This window comes from Rattus norvegicus, chromosome 1 (assembly GCF_021556685.1).
Source record: "Rattus norvegicus strain SHRSP/BbbUtx chromosome 1, alternate assembly SHRSP_T2T, whole genome shotgun sequence".
Lineage (NCBI taxonomy): Eukaryota > Metazoa > Chordata > Mammalia > Rodentia > Muridae > Rattus > Rattus norvegicus.
The window spans coordinates 269,595,827-269,614,184 of NC_141534.1; the positions used below are offsets into that span (position 1 = coordinate 269,595,827).

The 18,358-nt window shown below is 46.9% G+C and overlaps 1 protein-coding gene across 52 annotated transcripts in view; it reads right to left on the reverse strand.

Annotated features, from left to right (window-relative positions):
- Ablim1 (actin-binding LIM protein 1) overlaps positions 1–18,358 on the reverse strand; it is a 296,678-nt gene that overhangs the window by 67,862 nt on the left and 210,458 nt on the right.

Here is an 18,358-nt window from a genome sequence, read left to right on the forward strand (position 1 = left end):
GCCTAGGCTTCACTGTCTACTCCCTATGAACGTACCCTGTGTACCTAAGGCTTTGCCTCACCTCAAACGTGTCCGTGAGCCAGTGTCTTCCCATGCCCTGCTCTCGCCGAGAGCCGTCACTTTCAGGCTTCTCTGTGACTCAGAGAACAAACTGGGTAATTGTGTTTGTGACCCTGGACATAGGAGGCTGACCTCTAACCTCCCCATGCGTGTACCCACACATGTGCACACACATGAAGATTCCGAGTGATGCTAAGGTTCATCTCAGCTCTGAAACCTTTCTTTACTTTAAAAAGGGTGTGGCTGTGTAGCCCTGGCTGGCCTGAAACTCCCTATGTAGGCCAGGCTGGCCTCAAACTGCAGGGGTTAAAGTATGCACCTCAAGCATTCCCTTTGGTAGATGTGTATTTACTTCTTGGTCTCGGTATATCTTTTAAATATCATTTACATAACACAATGAATTACATCTGCTGGCTAATTAACGTTTTCTCCATTGGACTTGAAGCTCTCGGCAGTGAGAACATTGTCTCATTCATATCCACATTTCAGGAGTCCATAGATGCTGCACACACTTTTTTTTTTTTTTTTTTGTAAAAACAACCTATTCTACGTGATAACATACCAGTGCTACAAGCTTAGGTTGTGTGTGTGTGTGTGTGTGTGTGTGTGTGTGTGTGTGTGTGTTCCAGTGAGTCTTTATTTTTAGATACCTGAATCTTCATTTCATAGGACTTTCCTGTATCATGTAATGTAATTTTGAAAACCACTCAGAAACCTAGAGACCATTCTTAGCTCACAGGCCACACAGAAAAGGATGGTGGGGCCGGACCTCACGAGCACAGTCACCTCCTGACCTCTGTCCGAAATACTTCTGATGTGTATTTGCTCGTGTGGACATAAATGTCTGCTTCCTTATTCCATGAGACCAATAATAGACAATTTGCTTAAGGCTTTGCCTAAACTGCAGGTGTAGAAATTTTTAAGACAAAAATTTAAAGTTATTTGTATGCTAAAATTAAATGCTAAAGAAACAAACTAGCCACGTTTCACTTATTTCTTGATGCAGCATCTGCACAGCTCGCACACACAGCATCTACATAGCTTATACACACAGCATCTACACAGCTCACACACACAGCATCTACACAGCTCATACACACAGCATCTACACAGCTCATACACACAGCATCTACCCAGCTCGCACACACAGCAGGATGTACACCTTGGCTTCACAACAGTGCCAGGCTGCACTTCCGGTTATGATACAGCAGGGGAAGGTGGCTGGGAAATGAACATTTATACACTTCATATAAGTTAGAAGTGGCTACACCATGACCTAAGATAGCAAAGGCAAGACTTGGACCCACTGCCTGGACCACTTGTGTCTGACCTATTAAAAACATACCCAGTCATTAAAAATGGCCAGTTGGGGAATTAGGCCATGTATAAAATATGTCACATAAAGTTATCTAAAGTTTACTCATTTACCTCTTTAAAAGATAGCAATACTTAGACTTTAAGCCACCAACTTGTCCTGTAGATATACACTAGGGTAGTGAGAATCACACTTGCTGTACTCCAGCAGCCTGGCTAATTTTTGTTTTTGTTTTTGTTTTTGTTTTTGTTTTTTGTAAACCATAACATTTTTGTGAAAACAGCCAAATTAAATCTCTTCTTTATACATCTGTTAGGTTACTTCCGAGTCACTCCCTCAACCCCCAAAAAAATCAGTCTGACACTTGTGGACCCATTTAATTCGAACCTGTACTTGTAGTTTCTAAGTTGCTGATCTGCAGACCCTGTCTGGAAACAAGGGGCACCATGAAGACACGGGCTGTCTTCGACATCCGAGAAGAGGATCCATTGCTAACATTCTCTAAAAACACTGACCATCCTCACACTTCCGACAAGCTTAATTATTTTTTTTTTTTTTGGTTCTTTTTTTTTTTTTCGGAGCTGGGGACCGAACCCAGGGCCTTGCGCTTCCTAGGCAAGCGCTCTGCCACTGAGCCAAATCCCCAACCCCCCCGACAAGCTTAATTAAAACACTACCTAGGCTCAGGAACTCTTCCCTCTGTGGGACCTTTCCCTCCTCCTGAGAACACATACGACAAGCAGTTACTCCATCCACACGGTGACCTAACTTACATCATTAGTCCATCCACATCCTGCAGCACATACTCCCTTGATGACCTCTACTAAGTTAAGGCTCGTGCCTTAACCGAATAGACATTGGGATACGTCAGTTGGCGCGAGACAAGTGTCCGAGGCTGAGTCTTCCATAGCAAATGAACTGTACATCCAACTAGCACCCTGATAACAACCCGTGATTTCACCGCTGAGAACAGTTCTAATCCAACCCCAGAGCAGTGGCGGGATGGAAGCTTGAAGACCATCATATACTGCCGAATCAGCGTGGGATCTTATTCTATTCTAAGCTACGTCTTCCTGTTTAAAATTCTTTACATACCAACCTCAACTCTTTCTAGAACAGCCTTTTTCCTGGAATTTTGCTCCTAGTGTGTTTCTTGGCAAAGAGCGATTGTAATTCTTCCCATGTGTAATCCACAGGTCACGTCTGGAGAACACTCCCCAGTCCCAGCTGATGGATAAACTGTCTGTGTGCATCAGAAATAAACATCCCTTTCTGAGGGACCCACAGGCCCCTCTCTGCCATGCACTTGACTGCAGTGCCGTGTCTCTCTTATGATCAAATCATCTCAAGTGGACAGATGCTCTCCCAGCATCCTCCTGGAGCACAGAGGCCTGGACACACCCCATCAAGGAGAAGTCAATTTTCTTCTGTCTAATTAGAACAAAAAAGCTGTTATTGCTTCCTTGCTGTAGGCCAGCCATGCTGAGTGCAAGATGGCTCCGGTGAGCCTTGCTGGAGGGAAGCTACTCTCACTCTAAGAGTTAATGAGTCTATTAAAGCAGAGGCCTGAATGAAAGGATTCACCCAAGGTTACCTGGAGACAAGGAGAGCCAAAACCAGTGACCTTAGGAAAGAAACTCTGTTGCCATCTAAAACAATGTGCATATTGTGAATAAGCAAGCCACGTTCTATATAATCCAGCCATCAGTTGTGCTTGTTCTCTGGGGACCATGAGCCTGCCCACCCACCCACCTTCCTGTCTGCCTGCCTGTCCTCCTGCCACATTCCTGCATGCTCACCTGCCTACCTGTCTACCTGCCTGCCCTCCTGCGGGCTTCCTGCCCTCCTGTCTGCCTGTCTGCCTGCCTATCTGCATGCCTTACTACCTGCATGCCCGCATGCCCACCTGTCTGCCTCCGTCCTCCTGCCTGCCCTCCTGCCCTCCTGCCCTCCTGCCCTCCTGCCTGCACACCCACCTACCCACCTGTCTGCTTCCGCACACCTCCCCACCCCACCCCCATCCAGAAGCCAGAGCTTTAAGCAGGAATCTTCCTCACCTTTGCTAACCCAGTATGTAGAAGAATAAGTGTGAGGGGAGCTCTGCTTGACTGAAAGAGCCTGTCCTGGGTCCAGAGGATGTGGCAAGGGGCCAGGGAGATGGCTCAGCCTCTGACAGCCGCATGTAGCACGTGTCCCTCCTCACCTTGGCAAGAGGTGGGAACAGTGGCTAACCACTACTCAGGGGTCAGGGAGGACGTTGGATCTTGTAACACGAGATTTTTTTTTTTAGACAGCAGAATAATTCTGCGTTTCTGATGGTGGGAGCCAGAACTCATGCGGTTTACCCTTTCACGTGCCTCATAGGTAAGAAGATACCATGGGCATTGCTCTCCCCCACTCCCCCTTTCCTCAGCAAACCAGACCACACCAAACCCCAAACTAACTTATAAACATAACACATTTAGTTAGGAAAAAAATAAAGAAGGCATAGTAAAAGAGAGAACACCAGTCTATTTTTAAAGCAGTAGCAGTCTTCAGAGACAAATGTCGTGTCCCTAAACATACTCTCACGGCTCCCAATAGGAAGAAATTAGCTTTGTTTCAGGGTCAGCCGTGTTCTACCACCTCTTAAGTCAAGCGAAAATAATTATCATTAAAAACAGTACCCTGTGGTAGGCAACACCCCACTTTCAGATTTCACACCCCACTTACTCCAAGCTGGTTTATACCAACCACAGCAATTTCAAGTTAACACACTTCAGCTCACCCCTTCCTATGATAAAGGACCAACAGAGACCAGTTCATTCTGCACGCTGGCTTGCTCCCGGGTAAGAGGCATTCAAAGCCACTCTCTGGTTTCTGTGGTTGGTTAAGAGCAAAGGGTACCCTAGGTTAGCCAGGGGTGAAGGAAGTGTTAAGTGAGAACCGAGGGCTTCCTCCAGAGTCCTGAGTGTCAACATTCCTGAGGGAGAGGGAGAGGGAGAGGGAAAGAAGGGGAGTAGGGGTAGGGTAGGGAGATGGGAAGAGGAAAAGGAGAGGGACAGGACTTATGCATGCTTTAGTAGAGTCTAGTTAGCTACTAGTCGTACTTCCGTGGTCATGGTACAAATTTACAAGAGAGCCATATTTAAAAATGGCTTCCCACGATACCTCCCTGAGACCAGTTGGGATTCATGAAGGCTAGTCTCCCCAGGTGTCTTTCCTAAAGCAGTGAAGAAAAATATTTTCTGATACTGGCTAAAGGCAAATATGAATAAATGAAATGAGTGATTTGATTTGTTCTGGCCACTTTTGCACTTAAACTTCTATTGCTTTAAATTATGTGTGTGTGTGTGTGTGTGTGTGTGTGTGTGCATGTATACATAAGTGCAGGTGCCCACAGAGACCACAGGGAAGAGAGGGTTCTGGATCCCCAAAGCTGCAGTTATAGGTAGATATGAGCCATGTGTGTGCTGGAACCTGAACCCATGCCTTGCAAGAACAGCGCATTCCTCCTCACAACCAAACCGCTCTATCCTCTGAATAAACTTTTAAATTGAAATCAGTGTCCTTTTTGGAGGACCACAGAAAACACACACAAAAGCACACTCAAAGTGCGTAAAAGAGGGGTTTCCCACAGACCACATGGAAGCACTTAAGGCTAAGGTTACCCTAATGCACTCCTGCTGAGAAGTTCAAAAGGTCCGGTCTGAAAAGGAGAGAAAGAGGCAGGGCAGAAAGGGCCTGCTGCAGAGGTCTATCTGTCATCCCTGCCACTGAGGCCTGTCTGTCATCCTTCCACTGAGTCTGTCTGTCATCCTTCCACTGAGTCTGTCTGTCATCCTTCCACTGAGTCTGTCTGTCATCCCTGCCACTGAGTCTGTCTGTCATCCCTGCCACTGAGGTCAGTCTGTCATCCTTCCACTGAGGTCAGTCTGTCATCCTTCCACTGAGTCTGTCTGTCATCCCTGACACTGAGGTCTGTCTGTCATCCCTGACACTGAGGTCTGTCTGTCATCCCTGCCACTGAGGTCTGTCTGTCATCCTTCCACTGAGGCCTGTCTGTCATCCTTCCACTGAGTCTGTCTGTCATCCTTCCACTGAGTCTGTCTGTCATCCTTCCACTGAGTCTGTCTGTCATCCCTGCCACTGAGGTCAGTCTGTCATCCTTCCACTGAGGTCAGTCTGTCATCCCTGCCACTGAGGTCTGTCTGTCATCCCTGCCACTGAGGTCTGTCTGTCATCCCTGCCACTGAGGCCTGTCTGTCATCCCTGCCACTGAGGTCTGTCTGTCATCCCTGCCACTGAGGTCTGTCTGTCTGTCATCCCTGCCACTGAGGTCTGTCTGTCATCCTTCCACTGAGGTCTGTCTGTCATCCTTCCACTGAGGTCTGTTTGTCATCCCTGCCGCAGAGTTCTTCCCAGAAAGGCATTGTAGGGACTAAAGATTACATTGCTAGTCACTGTATGGATGCAAATGTGCCGACCCTGCAGGGAAATGGAACTGCTGAGACCATCCCCAGAACTGGGGAGCAGTTTAGTGTGGTTCATGCAGCAGGGGGTGGAAGAGTAGAGCCTCACAAAGCCACCTGAAAGGTGAGCTAAGACAAGGACTTCAGAAGGGACGAGAATGTTCTACCTTTATGCACAGTAGACCAGATAAGCTAAGCTCCCAAGCTTTGACTATGGTCAATGGTTCAATGCTGGGCAATGACATTTCAAGGAATCTTGTCCATGACTTTCTGACACAAGCTGGGGGTGGGGTGCGGCTCCTGTACAGTGGACAGGTTCTGGGCTTGACAGCTCTGACTGGCAGCTGTTGAATGTGAGTGGTACGCAGAGGAAAGCTGACAGAGCAGAGAGAGAAAGCCTGTATGGTGGCAGGTGTCCCTCAGCAGCTTGTTCACGTAAATTCCCTTCTGCTTCTGCTGATGTTGTGGACTGCACTGGGTCCTAGACCCCAGTAACTCCCAAAGTGACCAACTGGACCCCAGTACCCCCAAAGTGACTGACTAGAACCCAGTATCCTCCAAAGCAACCGACTAAGCCCAGTATCCCCCAAAGTGACTGACTAGACCCCAGTATCCCCAAAGTGATCGACTAGAGCCCAGTATCCCCCAAAGTGACCTTATTTGGAGTCAGAGCTGATGGATTAGTTGGTGTGATGAGCTCAAAATGATGTAAGGAGAAGCAGAGGAGGAGAGGATCCTCATAAAAGGAAGGCTGAGGTTACAGTTACAATAGGTGCCACAGGCCAAGGAATACATGAGGCCATGAGCAGTGGGAAGGAAAACTTGGAACTCAGAAAAGCCAATGCTGGTTAATACAAAACAGAAGTGTCTCCTTGGTCAGTTTCCTCCAGGTCAGCCATAGGCTATGCAAACTCTCTTCTTGTTAGCAGCTCATTCTGTACAACTGGGGAGGCTATTCCTAGAAGCTCCTCAGTGATGGGTCTTGGCCTTACAAATGACTAAAAGCAGATGTCAGGCCTAGTACTTGGTTTTGCCTCAAAGACCGGGGCTGCCTGTTTGGATAAGAGGTGGCCCTGGCCCCTTTCCTCTTCCAGGGACTGAGAAACCTAAGAAAAGAGCCCTGGGATTTTAGGCAGAGGGCATTCATTGGAACTGTGCATTCATTAACCTTCTTAGCAGTACAGGCACTGTAGTGACAAAAGATTCTAAGTGCAATAAGTTCTTACAGAACAAAACAAGAAGAAGGAATAACCCCAGAGCCCAGAGAGGAGGCTGGGTAAAGACAGAGGCAAAGACTATATTGTGGTCTCCAAACCATGGAATGCCAAAAACCGCAGCACCCCAGGCTGGGAGATAGATATAGAATGGTCTTTCTGAAGAGCCTCTGGAAGGTACCATAACTTTGGCCTACAACTTTGATTCCAAACTTCTGGCTTCCAGAACTATGACAGGCTACATTGTTGCCATTTCTAGCCACTATATTCATGGTAATTCGTCATGACAGGCCTAAGAAACGTATACAAGGTATCAGTAACTGCACAAGCTACCAAGGGCAGGCACCGGATGTGTGGTTGGTCTCTGTTTATTCACTGTGGCCTGTGTTCTGTGACAGCACAAAAAAATTATTTGGAATTTTCAAGATTTCACAGAATTGCTTCATAATCGATCATGGTACTAAACTTAACACTGGCCTAAAGCGTTCATATCTGTGCAAATAAGTTCTTAACTGGCTGCAAAACGAGTGCTGGGCTGGCAGAAAGTCTGGTTGCAACAATCCTACGGACACATGAAATGCTGGTCAGGTTAACACGGACTATCACCCAGACACATGGGACAGTGTGTTAAGGAGACAGAACCTTTTGTTGTCTGCCAGGACTTGGCTACGTGCACACTCTATGTTTTGTAATCGTTGATTTTAAATGACAACTGAAAAGAATGTCACCAATGTATAATTAGTAGTGGCCACATGAATAAAAGTCTATATAGATCAACAGCCAAATTCTGGTCTTTCCACAGAAGAGTACATTGTCCCAGTGTGGTGGCTTACGCCTGCCATCCAGCACGGAGGGGACTGACGAGGACATCTATGAACTCAAGGATGGCCTTGGCTCTGGAGCAAGACCTCGCCTCAAAAAAACACAAGCAAAGGGCTAAATAGGTGGTTCGGAGTTAAGTGTGCAAACGACTGGAGTTCAATTCCCAGTGTCCATGCTGGGCAGTTCAACTACCTATAGATCCAGTTCTAGAAAGATCTAATGCCTCTGGCCTCAAGCACATACTCACACAGATACCAGATACACTAAGTAAAAACTTTTTAAAAATGACCCAGGCATGATGACACACTCCTTTAATCCCAGCACCTGGGAGGCAGAGACCAAGAGGCCAGCCTGGTCTACAAAGCAAGTTCCATGTCAGGCTGTTACAGAGAGAAACCCTGTCTCAAAAACAACCACCACCACCATATATGTGTATGTATGTATGTATGTATGTATGTATGTAAGTATGTATGTACATGTATGTATGTATATATGTACATATATGTGTATATATTATGTATGTATGTATGTATGTATATGTCTGTGCAGAGGAAACAGGAAGAAATATAGACCACACATTTTATAAGGTGACTGAACCCCATATCTGCAAACTCTTCGAAACATGCCACTGGCATGGGAGACCAAACTTCCCACAGGCAGTAATGCAGCAGGTTTGACAAGGAGAGACAGAGAAAGATCGGAAGGCTGGAAGGGCTTTCTAATGGCTGATCTCAGAAAGCTGGTGCTGGCCAGCTCCTCTCGGCTCATTCATTTATTTCCATTGCTTGCTTTATTTACTTGTTTTTGAGACACAGCCTCCCTCTGCAAGCCAGACTGGCCTCATAATCACAACCTCTGTACTACCCCAGTGCTGGGGTTGATATGACTTCAGAGTCAGCGAGACTCCAATTAGTCAATGGCTCTGCCTGGGGTGACACTAAATACCCATTCTACAAGACATTTTTTCTTAAGCTTTAAAAAATTTTGAGATTATAATTTAATTACAAAATCTCTCCCTTACCTTTCTTTTTCTAAATCCTCCCATATAACAACCCCCACTTCAAATCTATGGCCTCTTTTTAAACTAATTGTTAATATAAAGTTACTTGTATGTATGTTTTCAAGGCTGGCCATTTGGTGTTGGACAACCAATTGGTATGTTCTTTCTTCCCCCCGGGGAAGACCACTTCTCCCCTCTCGGCTTTCCTCAGTTGCCCACAGATCTTTGTAAGGCTGAGGCCTCATGGGCTTTTTCCTGTTCACTGCTGCCATCCCTGTCCAGCTCATGTTTGTGCAGTCACAGTCACGTTGATGAGACTTTATGGGTGTAGCTCCTGTCACTAGCAGGAGACCATCTCACAGCAAACTTCTGGAGACTCTACAACACTTTACAGACAACTGTTACAAGTTGATTAGAATGTGACTAAGGTACTTAGACCATCGCTTGGAACCTTCCGGGACACATAGGAAGACTCAAGTGCTTCAAGATGGTGGTGGATGAGGAGAAATGATGAGAAAGAAAGGTTAAGTAAAAATGTTACCAAGTCAAGGTTTGGGCAAAACTTGAACGCCCACTAGACTTTCCCCAGTGAGTTCCTCTCAATGCTCAGCATTGTGTCCACATCGTGGCTTGGATGTCCTGGGAGACTATGGTGGGAGTTGTGTTTATTTGTCCAGTAACTAGACAGGTCATTAGAGTGGGCAGCTTGGGGAGGGAGGAGGGGAGAAAGCCCTGAAGTGCAGTGTCCTGAGGTCAGCTCTGGTGCTGAGCCGTGCATTGTTTCCTTAGCTGGGCTCTTCTGTGAATCATTTGTTTTCCCTGGATCTTGGTTCTTGGCTCTCTGGAGGTTAGACTGCATTAAATCCTCAAAATTTCCCTGATCTGATACTCTACAGGTCTGAGCAGACATCATCTTGGACACAGAGATAGAGGTAAGGAAGCCATCAATCAGGTCGGAACGAGATTAGGTCTGGGAACAGACAAGCCACGACGTTTCAATTTCTGATAGCCCAGGTTGGCATAAATAAACAGACCATACAAGATCTCAAATATCAAAGGACTCTGGCTGGGGTGTCAGGAGCAGACAACTTAATTCAGAAACCATTTCTAATGGCACCATGGTCAGTTCAACCACACTCCACAAAACACATTTATTAGTGAGTGCTTGCAAGCTAAAAAGAAAAATCTCACTTCTGATTTGTTTGTTTGTTTGTTTTTATGGTCCTAAGACCATACAAGGTAGGAAGGTGCCCTATCATTGAGCTACACTCTTAATCCTGATTTTTAACTTTTTACAACTTCTCAGATAGCATTTGAGCATCCTGCAAGTCCTTCTACAAGAGACAGTGAAACGGCTAATTGGTTTTTGTTTTGTTTTGTTTTGTTTTGTTTTGTTTGTTTTGTTGTGACAGAGGGAGAAACTGGATTGAATAAGACATTAGGCTAACACACAGATTCTTCAATACATTCCACAGTAAACAGTCTCTGCTTTCTCTCTGCTCCTGTCTGAGGCTGGCAGGAGCCTGCTAAGTTCCTAGATACCCATGAACTGCCTGGTCCCACCAACCTGATGACCACACATTCCAACCCAGGCACAAGGGAACCAGCTAGGTTAGTCCTGAACATGGGCAAAACTTGGTTAGTTGCCAGGAAAAGCACCTGATATCATAGACCCGACAAGGTGGCCACCTCTACTCTATTCATATGACAGAAGATCCTGCTGTTAGACAAGAGACCTGCACATCACCATGGGCTGCCATCTTCAGCCTGAGGAACCAGTGAGTTGTACCTCTCGTGATGAGGCCCCCGGGCAGGCCTGCAACAAAAAAGCCTGTCTCAACTTGAAGTCAAGGCTCTAAGCCAGCTCAGAACATGAAATCTACAGTTTGGCATAGCTTCTGCTTCTGTGTCCACCAGAGCAACACAACACACCTAGTCACACAGATCACAAAGACGGGTTCAGGAGATGTGGGGCCTGACAAGCTATGCAGAGGAATGCCAGCATGGTGATGTTTGTAGGCCTCTTCTTTTCTACACAAAATTCCTACCTACGGCCCCTGTGATGTCCCCTTGGTACAAACTTTACCTTAGTGGGAAAGTGTGATGTTAGGAGTAATCAAAAGGCTTTAGCACGTTCTCGGGACTTAGCAGCTGGCAAACTTTTGCTAACACATTTGTCATATGAGAAAGTAAGAGAGAAGAGTGCCCATCACCCCTGCAGGAGCTGACTCCAAATCCCAGCCCATGTGAAGAGACAGTGTGATGGTATATAGGCCCTTGCAATCTCAGCACTGGGGAAGCTGAGACAGGAGCTTGCTGGCTGGCCAGTCTAGCCCACTTAGTGGGCCCCAGGTCCTAGTGGGAGACTGTGCCTCAAAAATCAGAAACAAAGTGGATGACTCCTGAGGAAATGACCCTGAGGTTAAACTCTGAAACAGACAGACAGACAGACAGACAGACAGACAGACACACACACACACACACACACACACACACACACAGAGGCAGGTGGATGGACAGACAAACAAATTGAACATGGGGGGATGGTCACACACAGAGGCAGACAGATGGACACACAGAGATTGAACATGGGAGGGTGGGGTGTCAAGTCATCTATGAAATGCTATTATATAAGAAACTGCCTTGTGACAGGTTAATTACACACAGAAATGCCAGGAATTATACACTCTAGAGAAAGCTTGTATTTATATTTAGAATGTTATAAATAATGCTTATCGCCTCAAATGACAATTGAGAAAAAGGAGGAGGAGGCAGTGTTATTAGGCTTCATTTACTTGGCAAGTGCATGGCACCCTTATAGTCAAGCCTGGGCCCTGACGAGGGTCACTGAAAGCCTACAAGATGTAGGCTTGGAAGACAGAAACTGTAGCCAAACCCTGGCCCTGTTCAGCTTACTTTTCTTTGTTGTTGTTGTTGTTGTAGCATTTAATTATTATTTTGTGTGCCACAGTGCATTGTAGAAGACAGAAGATCAAGGCGATACGTGATTGGACAGTAGAGAGTGGGGCAGGGACAAAGTGTTTGTGAGGCCGGAGAGAAGAGGAAGGAGGGGGAACAAGATGGAGTCTACCCAGGAGGACGGTTCAGATTTAGGTGAACTAGATCGATTTTTATCTGGTCCAGGAGGATGGTTCACATGTTTATCAATTGGCAGTGAATTTATTGTGTGGATGAATTATGGATTGAGAATTTAACATGTAAATGTAATTGCTAAATTACAAGTTTCTGGAACTTTGATTTCACCGGGCTAAAGAGGACAGTGTGCGAAAGAAATGGCCGAGAGACAGTTGGAGCGTGCAGATCTGGTTCTGTTGCCTTCGCTGAGAACACTCATGGCCACAGAACAAGATGTGTGTGTGTGTCAGGCGTGGTGCCTACCACCTAAGGGAACCTCGAGGAGAGGGTGGAAAAGGGAGACAGCCGGGAGAGGGCAGCTTGCAGACCATGAGGCAGAGTAGCAGCCGGAGCCAGTGGTTCTGGCTCACGGGAACTGACAGACGACGTTCCTTTTGAATTTTTATAGCAACAGAGGACAACTTGAGAAACTTTGTTCTCTTCTACCTTGTGGGTCCCAAGGATGTCACTAGGCTTGGTGGCAGCAGAACCACCCTAGCTTATTTATTTATGGCCATTGAGTCAGTAAAAAATAATTTTAACGAGACGCACCCATAAAATACAATGGCAATAAGAGTGAACTAATGACAACAGCCATCGTCGCCCTTCATGAGATGTCCATGCCCTCGGGAACTTGACAGAGAGGAGGACTGGCATGTGATCTGGTGTCCACAACAGGATTAAGCGATTGGCATAATGTACAAGGTGAGCTTGTCACAAGAAAATCATTCAAGGATGCGCATCCCAGAACATCCATGATGTGACAGGTGAGCACTCAATAGGACTGCGATTATTCTTGCCTCCTTCTCTCTCATCTGTCCGTCTGTCCGTCCACCCGTCTATCCACCCATCATCTATCCATCCGTCCATCTGTCCATCCATCCGTCCATCATCTATCCATCCATCTGTCCATCCATCCACCCATCATCTATCCATCCATCCATCATCTATCTATCCATCCATCTGTCCATCCGTCCATCCGTCCATCCATCCATCCATCATCTGTCCATCCATCTGTCCATCCGTCCATCCATCCACATCTATCCATCCATCCGTCCATCCGTCCATCCATCCATCCATCATCTATCCATCCATCTGTCCATCCGTCAGTCCATCCATCCACCCATCATCTATCCATCCATCCATCATCTATCTATCCATCCATCTGTCCATCCGTCCATCCATCCATCATCTGTCCATCCATCTGTCCATCCGTCCATCCATCCATCCATCATCTATCCATCTATCTGTCCATCCATCATCTATTCATCCATCTACCCACCCACCATCTATCCATCCATCTGTCCATCCGTCCATCCATCCATCATCTATCTATCCATCCATCTGTCCGTCCGTCCATCCATCCATCATCTATCTATCCATCCATCTGTCCGTCCGTCCATCCATCCATCATCTATCCATCCATCCACTCACCCATCATCCATCTAAGTGCCCATTCACGCACTTGCCCACCTCTATACTTAGCTCCTGGTGCACGGGTGGCACCAGTACTTGGTTACATTTTTTTGGTAGGTAGCTAACAGTAAACATGACACAAACACATAAGAATTTCAGATAACGGGTTCCAGGGAGAAATAAAACAAGGCCAGGGGACAGAAGATGGCCTGGGGTCACGGTTGGCCTAGGTGCCCAGGGAGTGCCCTCTGGGGACTGACAGGCAGATGAAGGATGCTGATCTCTGGTGAGAGAATCTTCCATGGAGAGAATGGAGAGGGTGCAAAAAGACCCGAGATGGGAAAAGCACGTGCTTGAGGCACAGAGAAAAGCTAACAACGCAGGAATAAAAGCCGGGGGTGGGGTGGGGGGGAGACCCAAAGTTGCCTGGGAAAACCAAGATAAGGGATATTGATAGGCTCACACAATTCTGCAGGGTAGCGACAAAACAAACCGAGCCAAGCAGACTTTCCCCTTATGTTTTAAAATTCTTTGCAAAACACAAAGGAAACCTGGATATCTCTACCCTGCCCGCTTGGCGATTTGGACTTTGTTATGTAAGAGCCGGTGTCTTTCATCCGGTGCCAGGCGAGATACATTTGGCATCCTTCACTAGCTGCCAAGACAAAGCAGAAGGGCTGTCTTAAGCTCCGTTAGGGGTGCGCTGAGCTTCACCAAACACATTTCTCTCTCTTTTCAAGTGTGTTTATTTGGACAAGGTGTACTGACATAAGCAGGGATGTGAGGAGCCAGCTACATGTAGAACTACTACAATTGAAGAAAATTCCTCGTTAGCAGAAAGGGAAGAAGAAAGAGGTTTTGAGCGGGAAGCAAGCACTTTTGCTTCAGCTGATCTGTGTGAGCGAGAATGGCCATGAGGCGAACCAGCAGCATGGAGAGACCACAACCGTGTATCTGCCAAAATCTCTGCAGGTGTGGTGAAGGATGAAGCACCAGGGTGTGCGTGCTCCTTCCCTGCAGCCCTTGCCTGGGGCAGCTCTGAGTGAGACTCCCTAGCTTCAGGCAGAGACAGATTAGAGGCCCAGGGAATCAAAATCAACCTGCTAGCTTCACTAGTTTGAAACTATTTAATTTTGAAGTTGCTTTTTAAAAATATCTTTTTAATGTATTACTTTGTAATACTTCCTCTTACTTGTTTAGCCATCTGACCTGTGAACTTTTCTCTATGTTTACATCATGGTAATACCTGTCTTTTCTGGTCACGCTTTTGGTGAAGACTCCCAAGGACTGATTATCTATCTGCAGATGACTAATACTCCCCCGAAACACACACACACACACACACACACACACACACACACACACACACACTCTGTAAGTCCCGCCAAACCAGGTTTTTGCTTCATCCTGGGAGTCTCTGTGACAAGACCCAGTGTCCCTGGTTGACACAGCTGGAGTGAGGGACACAGACCAGCTCTGTGAAGACACACTCTCAGGGTTTGGGCTCAGTCTGTGAACTGAAGCAGGAGACTAAAAAGATCTCCAATTTCTTTATCTCTCACTCCCACCTTTACTCTCTACATATCCTGGGAAAGTTGAGTTCAGGTTACCAGCTTAACGCACATCTCAGTAGCCACCTCAGAAGGTGGGAATCCTGCAGCAAAGGCCGTGACCCTGTCTCAGTCTTGAGACTCCACACCGAGTCATGTGAGAAGGAGCGAGGGGTCTGCTCACTTCCAATGGCAAGCTTTCTCAGGCTGACAAGTATTCTAAGGGGATGCCATGACTGGCCTTGCCTCAGGTTCTTTGGGGTTCATGTGTTTTCATCTTACTGAAGCCAGAGGCGGCGTCAGCCTGTGGGGCTTTCAAAACGAGCAGAAGTTCATCTTCCGGATCTCGTAAGTAAGAATTTATAAGCTTTCTTCCCTTCCAAATTCGGTCACTCACAAACCCACTTCCTCTGCATTCTTCAAAGTGCCTGTCTGTCAACCTTTAAACGGAACACCTGCCCACAACGGCCCCAGATATAGCCTTTCGAAAGAATGCACAGCCCAGACCTGTAGACACAGATAGCAGATGACAGTTCCGGAGCAATCGTGCAAGCCATGCTTTTAGTACTGAGAAGGCTAAAAATCAAAGAGCTGGAAAGGCCTGGGAAGACGCATCCACTGACCTTCCCACTCCCAACCCTCATGTACCACTCTTCCTCTCGAAGAACAAATTGCAGAAACCAGACTTTTCTTCTCTTGGCCAAAGCCTCCTATAAAACCTTGAGATAATGCTCTGACCTACCCAACCTGTCTGCATGGGCGCAGGCCATAAAGACATTCTAGGGGTAATTCCTCGGGTCAGAGGAGTCCTGCCCTACCCCAGGAGGAACCGGTGCTCAAAGCCAGAAGCTCCTGAATAGTACGGTTCCTCTGTCTACTTTCATTAGGTCACGTGAGTTTGCCCTGCCACACTTGTACACACTCCTATCCATTCTCCGCCTCAGCAAAGCACAAAAACGGTGTTGTCCTAAGGTCCCTGTGTATTCATTTTAAAATAGTCTGTGTCACATAAAACTTCAGTTAAATACATTCGCTGTGGGCTTTGTCACGGGAGTGTTGGCTGTGACTCTTATAATAAGCGACCAGGATTTCACTCCTGCCTTTCCCTGCCCTACCACAGAGGTCTGAGCTCCTGCAGGCCAGCTCCTAGATGGCCTTTCCAAGGGGTTATCAACTGCTGAGTGCAACTGAGAGCGAATGACCTCAGACATTCAAGTGCTCTGCACCGTGGACCCGAGATCTAGGGAACGAGAAGATGGGTTTTGGTAAGGAGGAAATGTTTCTAGGAGCACACGTGGAAAAATGCCACACTTGTTGTCTTAGTCAGGGTTTCTATTCCTGCACAAGCATCATGACCAAGAAGCAAGTTGGGGAACAGCTCACACTTCCACATTGCTGTTCATCACCAAAGGAAGTCAGGCCTGGAACTCAAGCAGGTCAGGAAGCAGGAGCTGATGCAGAGGCCATGGAGGGATGTTACTTACTGGCTTGCTTCCCCTGGCTTGCTCAGAGAACCCAAGACTACCAACCCAGGGACGGCACCACCCATAATGGGCCCTCTCTCCCCTTTTTGATCACTAGTTGAAAAAATGCCTTACAGGTGGGTCTCATGGAGGCATTTCCTCAAGAGAGGCTCCTTCCTCTGTGATAACTCCAGCTTGTGTCAAGTTGACACACAGAACCAGCCAGTGCACTTGTGCACATCACACACTGATGCCTCCAGGTGGAGGTGGATACATTTATTCTTCAGTCAAAAGCAAAACTCTTGACAATAATGCCATGGCCCAGTCCAGCCAGATTACTAAGGATGGATTCCAGCAAACCAAGGCAGCCCATTCCCTCTTCCAGCTTTTCCAGAGAGCAGCAAGTGCTTTCTTGACTAATCAGCAGCTCGGTTGATCACACCTTGCTCTTTAGAGAGACACCATAAAAGGTGGCAAGCACCACTTCTAAGAGACTCTGACTATATAGTTAAGAAATTTACAGCTACTGCTGGGGCATGAGGCTGTCCAGAAATAGTGAAATAGAATTAGGCAGACATTGTTTCAGATGTATTCATCTTTTGGAGGAAACAAATAGTAAATACCAGGAGCTAAAGATAAAAGAAACAAATTAAGGGACAAAAAGTATCCAGCCACTGATTTCCTTGTTACCTGTGAGGTGGGAAAAAACACTGTGAACAGTAGTTCCCTGACAAAAAGGGGCCACTCCCCCTCCTGAGATGGGGGTGGGGAACCTGGGGGAGTTTGGGGGTTGAAAACCTTCTTTTACCAGAAGTAGAAAAAAACAACCACCCACCCAAACCAGACAAACGAATGAAAGCCCAGGTTTGCGCAGACACACCCAACGCCCACATATCAAAACACCTTTATCTGCAGAATAAATAGGTTGGGTGATCCCACAGCAGAATGGGGCACTGTGTGGGTTTCTTTTTCTTTTTGAATAGTGCTTCTGGGATGCACTCAAGATATATATGCCCGACTATACAACCGTAGCAGTGACAAAATGCCAGATGGCCTTTGAGGGGAAAGGAGGGGAGGCATACACCAACCACCCCACCCCCATCCCAACAGATGTGTCTGCAGATAAAGGCCAGACAGACCCCAAACCAAAAGGAAAGGGCTATAACGCCTGTCTGTTTACTTTCCTGGGACTCTGCAGAACTCCTCAGGTGCCGGCCACCTCTCACCTCCTCTTCCCCCACTGGGAGTCTCTGAAGAAGTCTGGAGGCTTTTGAGGTTGTGGCTGAGGAGGGAGGTACTACTGTCACCGGGCAAGTACAGGCGAAACCTGATGTTCAACATCCTTCAGGACAGTCCCCAGCCACAAAGAATGACTGCATCCAAAATGTCAGCAACGCAAAGGCTAGAAAGCCTGTTCTGAAGGGCTCTGCAGATTACAAAACCCAGGTGGCTCTGACGACTCCATCCTTTCCGATAAGCTACAGCGTGGCTGCAGAGGAAGCCCTTTGTGACCCTGGTGCAACATTCCCTGTGGCTGTTAGATGAACCGCTGATATGGGTTTAAACTCCCTGACCCTTGAGAGTGCTTAAGCAGCTCACTTAAAACATCTCACAACTTCCATTCACAGCTCCACAGGAGGCCTGGCACCATTGCCCGCTTAAAAGTAATTCATGTCTGGTAAAATCAAGGACTGGAAGCACCCAGCCAGCCTTTTGATCCGTTACAGAATGGCAACAATTATATTTTAATTAGTTATTTTTTTCATTTACCTGTCAGGACCTGTTTGGGTGATCTAAATAACTTCACATCCTCTTAACATTCCTCAGCAGCCACAGGGAACCCAGCTCCAATTTCTGCCAGGAGTTCTCATCTGTTTCCATCATGGTCCTGGTAACAACTTTCTCATCCAAAGTCTTCTTCAAAGCTAGCAA